Source organism: Falco punctatus (assembly GCF_963210335.1).
Source record: "Falco punctatus genome assembly, chromosome: 6".
NCBI classification, from domain to species: domain Eukaryota; kingdom Metazoa; phylum Chordata; class Aves; order Falconiformes; family Falconidae; genus Falco; species Falco punctatus.
Window position 1 is genome coordinate 55,040,702 of NC_137585.1, and position 10,101 is coordinate 55,050,802.

Sequence of the window (10,101 nt, forward strand, 5' to 3'; positions counted from 1 at the left end):
AAGCAGTGAAGTACATACCAGAGGAGTTTTGCTGCTCTTTAAATTGCCTCCACTCATCTACTAACTGTAATAGTTTGTTGAACATCTTAGAAAAATCTCTAGGACAAACATTCACTCATCAGAGCTTCCTATTAAAATATCTGCAGCAATTTCATAAACCCTCCTTCTAGCCAGAGAACAAGTTTCTGAACCGACGCTGACATCATAAACACTTTCCCAAAAGATGAGGGTTTTGACTGTATCTAGTAGAGTTAGGTTAACATCACTGAAGTTTCCTCGGTGCTTGTAAACCCCAGATTTACTCATTAGCAGGCTTGTGAATGCTCTAATCCTGTGAGCAGCCTCCACTGTAAGCAGATACTAGTGTAACTTCAAACAATATTCTTCATCTCAGTGAGCTTTAAAGTTTTTCAGCAGCTGAACACAGTTATATCCACCTCTCAAGGTACGGTGACAGATATCGTGTCTTTCATTTGGGAGGAAGAGGGGATGGAGCACTCAACAAGTCTGGGCATAAATCTTCTAATCTATACCTGTGTAACACCAGAGTTATTAACTATTTCAAAAGCCAGCTTTTCTTTTATCATCTGAAAGACTGATAAGGTAGAAAACAATCACTGCAGTATGAGATTTCTTGAGGTCACTTGCCACAAATCACAGTAACATACCTGCAGAACAGCAATGCAGTTTAGAGACCTTCATTCACTGGCATCACCCAATCTGGGACCCAGCCGCGTTCAGACTACAGTTCATGCCTGTGTAAATATCCAAATAAAGACCCTATGAAGTTTTTCATACTTCATTTATTCGTAATTTCCCCATGGCCACAGACTTGCATTAACCCAAACAGAAGTAGATTGGGCAGATCCTAGTGGAGGGGAGGGGCTGTCTAGGGAGGTTTTGAACAGCTTCCAGGGCTGATGAAACACCCGAAAAACAAGATGGACACCGCATAGGCCTTGCGATTTTTTTTTTTTTTTGCAACAGTGGGATAACCCAAGGAGACTCTGGACTGAAGTCCAGCATTAAAAAAGACTCAAGCAAGTAAAAGCACAGAATGTTTTGTATGAAGAGCAACAAACTGTAAGAAGCAGAGATGATATGGCGGTGGCGTCACATTTGCAAGATCTTTAATGAGACGGAGCGATGTTTTCCCAAAGTTTTACACAGTTTGCAAAACTAATGGCTCTGAGAAGCCTGTGTTCAGAAGCCAACCAAGAAAGGTTGCACCGGGCTTGACTACAGGTCCATGTAGCTCTGTACCTCATCTCTAATAAAGACCCTTGGATATACCCAGGAAAGTCTAGAAAAACAGGACCTGCACATGGTGGTACCTCACTGCTTCCCAGCAACTTGCAGCTGACAGTTTACCTCACCCAGAAGCTGCTTTTTTGGTTGTTTTTTTTGTTTGCTGGGTTTTTTTCTTCTTTTCTTAAATTAGTACATGGAACCACACAGCTCAGTGAATTTCTGAAAACTTAGTTTCTTAGGTCAATGAGTTTAACATCGTTTATGGGAGTAATTGCAAGGCCGTGAACAAGGAAATAAGTAAAAGTATTTTCTGTAGACATCAATAGTGACACTGAACTTTTCTTAGAAGAGCTAGAACAAGCACTCCAGCACGTGTAGCTGACAGGAGCTCCTCACATTAGTCATGTGCTGAAGCACACAGCAAACATATTACTGCCATTACTTTCCTAAATATAAAGCTACGCAGCCTTAAGCATAACCCAGATTCCAACCCAGCACTAGAGAGGTCCAAATCCCAAGACGTTTTAGAGCCAACATTTTTCCCGTGCTCCCTGGCAACGAATACAGTTCTGCTGGCTCACCCAGAACCTACCTGCTGAAAAGCACAGAAAATAATAAAATATTGGAGGCACTTACAAAATATCAAAGCTATTCAGTTGTACACCCCAAATTCAGATTTTCCATTTCCCAGACTCCCTGATGCCTGCAAATGACACTTTATGAAAGCAGCATGTACGCCTTGTAAAACAGCCCTAATGCTGTTTTTCAGACTTCATTTTGAGGGATATGGTTTAACACAGAAACTTACGTGTAACGAAGGGTTTAGGGAATCTTAAAAGCAGATTATGAGCAGAATGTTTTGGGTTTTTAATTCTGAGTCAAGCTGAATATGAGATTTTTATCCTTACAAAACCAAACTGTTGAATATGCTTTGCACTCTAGGAGTTTACTTTCTCGCACAACTGAAAAAACATAGCATAGGTATGCCCTTGGTTTCTATAGAAGTAAAATAGGAGTTACACCAGCTCTCCTAAGGAAAGAACCATTGAAAGCAATATAATTTACATACAGTATATTTGTCCTGTTGATGACCTGAATTTAAAAAAAACCTTGACAAGGAGGAACTTATGTATAGCTCATGAGTAAGGACAAAGACTGTGCATTGCTCTTAGAGCTCAAGAAGGAAGAGAAAACAAAGACAGTTTAAATAAAACTGCAACAAAAACATGCATTTCTAAGACAGATCATACATTATTCTGCACTAAAAGGGAATATTTTAAGTAAATTTAGTCCAGATCAACTTAAAATTATTTTTTTCAAATGGGCAACTAATGTCCTATTGAATTGTATTATGGGCAGGTACAGAGGTGAAGAGCACATGCAAGATTAAGGGAATGTCTGGAAACAGCCTCACTAGCAGAAGTATGTTTTATTAACACACCCTGTATAACAGTTCACATAATCAGATTAGGCTTAGCAACTCATGGTTTACCAGAGCTGATCTTAATTTACTAAAAGAAAAAAATCAGCATCAGAAAACCAGGTAACAGTACTGGAAGGACAGGCATGTTCACCAATGGCAGCAGGTGCCAGTGTTTCAACCAAGGAAAAAGATAGGAGGCAAACGGTCAGGTTCAGTGTCCCCCAAATGGCATCTATCACATTCCTGCAGGAACGTGATGAGAAATTTCACTCCATCACCATGACAACTCGTGCTACATCATTGCCATAGCAACCAGCTGAACATCATTAGTTTTTAACCACAAGCACAGTGGCCAACATGCCACTGAGGAGTGGCCACCACTGCAGCCAGTCCCACCCCAACCCATCCTTGCGGTTTAATCTGACCTCCTTCCGCATTTCCCAGCCCCACACCGCCAACCAAGCTCCCCACCACTGCTGACTTTCCAAACCCCAGTCTGTCTCATCACCAGAGCACTAATTCCATGCATTTTACTGTTGCTTTTTCACTGTCCACCCATATCCCTTCCAGCACCAACACCACACACCCCGAGTGATTTATCAAGCTAAGATTAAATGTGAGTTGAAAAATTTTGTCTTCCCAATGAGTCACTGAAAATCTGTTCTATTAAACCAGCGCACCATGGGGTGGCTTTACACAGTGCATTTGCATCCCACGCACGCACTCGCAGTATCAGTTCAAAGGCGCCAACTGTCCTGTCCCCTGAAGAGCCACGATTTCAGCATCGTCATGGAGAAAGAATGTGTTTGCTCTGCGCCACCGAAACCCATGTGATCGTCATTTTAACACACCAGCACAGGCCGGGCCGTTGCCTCCCTGGCAGAGTTGTCATCGTGTGTGGTGATATAGCACAGCAGCAGGCGAGCCGCACACTAATGCTTTTCAGATCACATCAAAGCCCAAAAGCTCGTGGCTAGATAATGTCTTTTGTCCAGCTATCTTCCAGCATGGAAGAAAGAAAAATAAATACAATTATTACTGGATTTCAACCCAGCTTGGGGGCAGATGGTGAAGCAAGGGTGATGCACAAGCTTGGCCATCAGCGCAGAAGGATGTAGCAAGTTTGCAGCAGTCTGTAGCGGGGGTCTGGGGATACCCCGATGGCCCAGGGGCACTGTCCCCACCCAGCTCCTGGGCACAGCAAGCCCACGACCCTGCCGAGCACCACAGGTCTGCCCTGCATGCATCATGCCGAAAGTGTCATGAAATTAGCTAGTTCTCCTCTTGGAGGGCACATGGAGAGGGCAAGGTCCCTGCCACTGCTTTGGCCCTTGTGTTTCCTCCACTTCCAGTTCTCACACCCCTCCTCTGCCTCCCTCAGGTTCTCCTTGGGGTCGATGCAGGCTGCAGCGCTGGCAAAACTCCCTCATCTGGACACCAAAGGGCAGCAGTGGGGTGGCACGGGCACCTGCAGCCAGCCCCTGTGCCCGAGCACACCCAGCAGCATCTCACAGTGCTTGTGACTGCCCGAAGTAGCACAGTGACATCGCCCTGGCACCTGAGCCACCCAGTCACTACGCTACCCCATCTCCACACCTCGGCCTCTGCTGCTCAGGGTCGGTATGGTATAACCATATAACATATAGTTATACCATATACCATACACACATATGTATATACAAACTGGTTTACCATATACATATAGTTGTATACCACAGTAGCTCTGCCCACATTAAACTATCAAAACCCTCTTACTTTGCATTAAGCTTAAACCCTAGCCTGATGCTCCCTGAATGGACTTTGTCATTCAATCATACTGCACTACACCTTGGTAAAAAATAATTTAAGTCTTCCACTGTTTAAGAATAAAATAAAAGGAAGGAGCAGGAAAAAAAACCCCAACACCCCATCTTTTCTAAAATGGAATGCAATTTTAAGTGAATGGGTAGTTTTCAACAGAAAAATCATAAAAACTTTTTTAGTTTTTTTTGCAAGCCAGTAAAAAAAGTCCCTCGCAAAGAAGATGAAACAACTTATCTTTAGTATTCATATATACATTAAAGGATGAAAATAGGTACCCACTATTTCTGTTTGCAGCTGAAACAGAACTACATAAATCACTTTACAGGGGAAAAAAAACCAACAAGATTCAAACAAATCTGAACACAGCAGTAAAATCTATCCCATGTTTATAAACATGTAGGAGAGTATAAATTATTTTATCCTGGAAGAGACAAGAGTCCAAAATGACTCTTTTCTTTTTATGTTAATACCACCCTCTAGTGGCAGTTTTTCTTGCTTTGCTGAAACAAAAACGTAGTTTAACACAGTGATCTTGTGCATTAAAATATGGTACAAAAATTGCAAACAGCAATTTGCTTACCTGTGCTGAATTTAACGCCCACACTCCGCAGTCTCTGAATCTCTGCAGCTTTGGAAAAAGACTTATCTGGCTCATTTCAAATATAACTTATAAAAACAAGTGCCTAAAAAAATGCTACCACAAAAAAAATAAAATATTTTTTTATGAAGTCCCTATAATGCAGTTACAGAATAACCTTCCAGATGGGTAAGTTCTGCAGTGCTTGGTAAGCAAATTACACACTGATGCTTGAGCCTTATGTTTTTAATGTATTATTTTTTTTATGTATTTATTTTATTTTATTTTATGTATATTTTTTTAATGTATTATTATCTCCTGAAGATACTTTGGTCAACAGCTTGAAAGAGAGGTATGGTGAGAACTTGTGACAGTTCAGTCTCTGGACTTGCACCTCCTTCTTGGACATACTACAAACTCATCAATAAGATGGTGGTAGGATTTTTTTTTACTGTTTTACCATTTCAGTCAGAAACATCTAGGATGAGCCATTCCTAATCTAGCAGCCAGTTTTAACAGAGCACTCCTAAACAGAGATAGGCCTGAGGCACCACAGCGTATTGACATTGAGCATCTTACATGTTTGGGGATGAACGGATCTGGGGCACCATTTCAGCCTATAGGGATAGCAAGAAAATTTAGATACTGCCATGAATCCCACTAGGCTGGTCCAAGACTTAGACCCATCTACTTTTATACGTAGTAGAGAGTGAGTAATGTACAACTTCAAAAATCTGCCTCCCACTTCTCTTGCTGCGAGGTACACTCTGCAGGTCAGTCAGCTTGAGGCAACCACTGAGCTGGGAAAACTCAACTTACAAAATTTTGGAGCTCTCCAAGCAAAGCCAGCCTGGGTGCAGAGTATAACCTTCAGCATAGAAATATGATAAACTACATCTAAGCATATTGAATTTGCAGGCAAAATGGTGTAGATAAATTGCTTAGAGGGTTGGGTGGGGACTTGGTTCATTGCACTAATGCTGCAATTCTGTAACAATAAATGAGGAACAGGCTTTTCCTAAAAACTTATTACCCAATGACAGTCAAATGTAATTTGTTTTTGCTCTCTCTGGACAGGGATACATGGAGAGAAGGAGAAGATAGTTTTTACTCAGCTTATACATCTTGCCTTCAGCAGATCTCCACACGCTTTACTCCAAGGTGAGCTCTACAAAAAGCCTTCCACACCTAGAATGGGGCTCAACCAGCCAAATTTTTAAAATAGTTCAGACAGATTTGCAGCACCAGATGAAAAGCATAAGGCTAAACCTGTTAGTGCTTCCAACCTCTCACCCCATCCCTCTGACAAGTGCTGGTATCTCTCAGGGCTGGGGGCATGGGCCAGCTGTGCTGCTGGGGGCAAAAGCAGCCTCAGTTCTCCCACCACAAGTCTAATGTAGAGCCCCCAGACAAAAAGCATGCTCTCATAATCCGAGTTTTCACTCCAAGTTTTGTATGTTCCTAGTTTTACTTGCAGGTGGTAAGGAGTCCCACACAGTCCCAGTCTTGTCCTTGAAGAAGCATCAGTCCCCATCCCTGAAGAACCAGACCCAGCAAGTGCACTGGGATGACAGGTAACCCCAGGCTGCAGCAGCCACCCCGATCCTGCTGAAAGCAGGGTGGTCATGTCACTACTGCCCGCTGCTCACGCAGTGGCCAGATGACTGCACCCACTCAGAAAATAGACAATTGATTTCTCATCCCCAGTTTGCCAAGAGAATGACTCAGGGCCAGGGAGAGGAAGCCTTGAGAGAGCAGGGAATCCTGGAGGCTCTGCTGAACATCCGTGTAAACATGCAGAGGGGGGAGATGTTGACTTGGATTCCCCCGGTCAAAGACAGTATGTAAATGCTTGAGAGACCGTCACACTATTCCATACTGTGGGATAACGTTTCCTCTGCTCGAGTTCCCAAGAGGACTAACTCCAAGACAAAATCAAAGGCTGGGACTTCAGTTTAACACAGACACCCCCAGCCTCCCTAAGCATCTCTTGCTGGTCCTCATTTTGCCTCTGACCACTATGAATGAGGACAACACTGTCCTTCCCCACAGGAAAATTAAAGGTCTTGGTTCAAGGTTGTGCATCCCAGTACCGGATCAGTACCCAGTGCTGGTTCTTCATAGCTCTAACTTCAGGAATTCAACTGGCATACACTAAAAAAACTCTCAGTACTTCTGTAGCAAATTATGTGTACACCACAGAGCCAAAAATTTAGTGCCACTAAATACTTTATCTGATCAGCAGCAAGCTGCAGATAAAAAGCGTGACACTGCACTGCTCTAAAGCTTCACATGTTAGCTCATAGCTAACCACCCCAGCTAATAATGGGATACAGTGACACCTGTCTTAATCATCTGGCCAAAATCAGCTGCTTTGCCAAGACTGTTGGTACCTAAAGATTGGACACGGCCATCCTGGAAATAACATGGTTATTTTAAAGTAGCCACATAAAAACCAGCAGCTGCAGCTATGGGCGGGGTCAAGCACAGCTTTCACAGGATATAAAATTTCTACAGATTCCTATGAAGTTAGGCCAGCAACACACAGGGGTCAACGAAAACCTTCTGCTCGTGGTCCATCTGCATGGCAGTCCTTTTGTGCCTGTTCTCTCCCTGCCCGTCTTTCCCAGAGCTGTCACCTGCCCCAGCCCATCTTGCACCAACTTGCTTCCTCTCCTCCTGCACTTTACTGTTGTCGCCACGGCCACGTGCAGCTAGGGCATGGCCAGGTCCCAGCTGCAAGGTGGAGAGCTGTTAGTCTGCTGCAAACCCAGTAGCTGCAACACCAAGTTGAAAGTTATGAGAGAACTGAACAGAAAAACTCTCTCAGAAAAGCTCCGTAGCAATCACAAAAGTCAGGCAACATGTTGAAAGCATGCATGCATGAGAAAGGAAAAGAGGCAGTTCCTGGAGGAAAAAGATCAAGTATTTAACAATTTAATGGCAAAAGCATCCATTACCTTTATCCTCCAAAGCAGACTTGATCTTTAAATCAGTCCTTCACTAACAGGAAAAGGAAACCAAAGTGCCATTCCATCTTGCATTTTACTGCTTTGCGTGCCTGCTCTGCAAAGTTTTATGTTATTGCTGTCCTTTGTCAGCATTCTCGTTTCCAGAGCCTCTCCTGCTTTTCCCCATAAACGGCTCCTGCCTTTTCACAGTTGCAGCGTGAAGGCCACCCCTGCTGAGCAGCACAACAGTTGTCCCCAACAGGCAGGACACTGACTTAACTGTTCTCGAGGCTCAGGCAGAGCCCAAGCAAATAAGCAGCGCTTGGCCTCAGCTGCATCCACCCAGGCTGGGAGTCTGAACACAGGACTTCTGGAGAAACAGGGCAGCAACACCAAAGCTTCAGCCAAGCTAATTAGCTTAGTGCCAGCACTTCTGGAAGTAATCACTGAGCTAACCGCGAGCCCAGGACCAGCCACGCTGTGCGACACTCCTTTCACTGCAAGTTGAGGGGTTATAGGTAAGGGACAAAAAAACCCAGGACTTAAGGAATGAAGTATAGCACGGTGCTGATTTTCTGATTGCAAAGCTTGGTTACAAGAAAACTGGGACCCAGTACAGTAAAAGGCAGCAGGCTCACCTGCGGCAGCAGGCGTTGCAGACACGTACACAAGGAAGCCCCAGAAAACTGGTATCAAGGAACCACTAGAAAGATCACAAGCATCTCAAAAGGCTCATACATGAAGAGCAGCAGACCAGGGCAATAATTAACTGGGAGTGGGCCATGAAATTGTTTCCACTTGCAGCACAGATTTTTTTTCAAGTTAATTAAATAAACACTGAGTGTTAGTATTCAAACAGGTATGAGGAATTTGTGTTACTTTTAGATCCTTAAACCCCAAATATTACATACCTTATGTGTATATTGCAGTCCTCTGCAGCACAATACGAACTATATTAATAGTTTACATTCCCTGCATTGTCTTCATGCAAAGGGGGGAGAAAAGATGTTTTATTCAAGAAAAAAAAACACCTCTACACCACATGTAAAAGAAAACAGTTTACAAGACATAAATATAAAATACATAAGAGGCCTGAGAATACATTTGCTGTTACATTCACACTCCAGGCAAAGGACACCAAATTAAATGTTCCCCCAAAATCCTCATGGACTCAGGTAAGTATGAGGTGTATGAGATTTGTAACAAAAGACAAGCTTCCACATTGCTCGTCTAAGCAACCTGAGTGTCACCAAGAACATCAAATCTCAGTACCTGTTTCTAAAACTTTTAAATACATCTGGAAGCATTGGCTTTCATTATGTTATCATAAACATCTTTACATCTTGCACTTAAAGCAGTCATTTATACAAGACTTTTAAAGTACATTAGTACATTCAATCTCGCTTAGCTAAATTGACAGAGAGGAAAAGCTGGCAGATGGGATATCACCCAGTTCAGCAAAAGCACATTTGTTCTCCAATTCTTTTCGTGTAAGACTGATCAATCTTTCCAGTACTGAAGTTAGTAATGAATGTATTTTTCCCAGTTACTGAGTTTCTGGTCACTTTCACTAACTCCACAGATACGTGTGCGTGTCCTTAATCATGCAGGTTTTCATTACTGGCCTAGCCAGTTTTACATCACAGATAACTCAAAGTCTCCCTGTTACCTTATTTGTCATTTAAAACACAAACTCCTCAAAGTACCAAATGAGAAAGTGCGCTGCAAGTCTGCATGGGCTAACAAATCTAGAAACATTCCTTCATCACAAGTACTCATACCCCACGCACACTTCAGTTTTGGTCATAGCACACCTCAACTCTGCAAAACCACTTGATATCGATTCTCATGTACCCTCTCTTCAGCTTCACCCCTGCAGTTTTCATTCAAGCCACTTCCTACGGCCTCAATTTTCTGCTCACCACCTTGTATTAATTGAAAGCTGAGATCTTAAAGGAGCCTCGGGGACTGAAAACCAGGACTCTGAAACCCAGATACAGCTCCACAAAACTTTCTCTCTCCAGCACCCAATTCTCTCCCACTGTTTGTACATCTCTCTCTCCCATTCCCACTCTTCTCACACCATGAGCGTAATG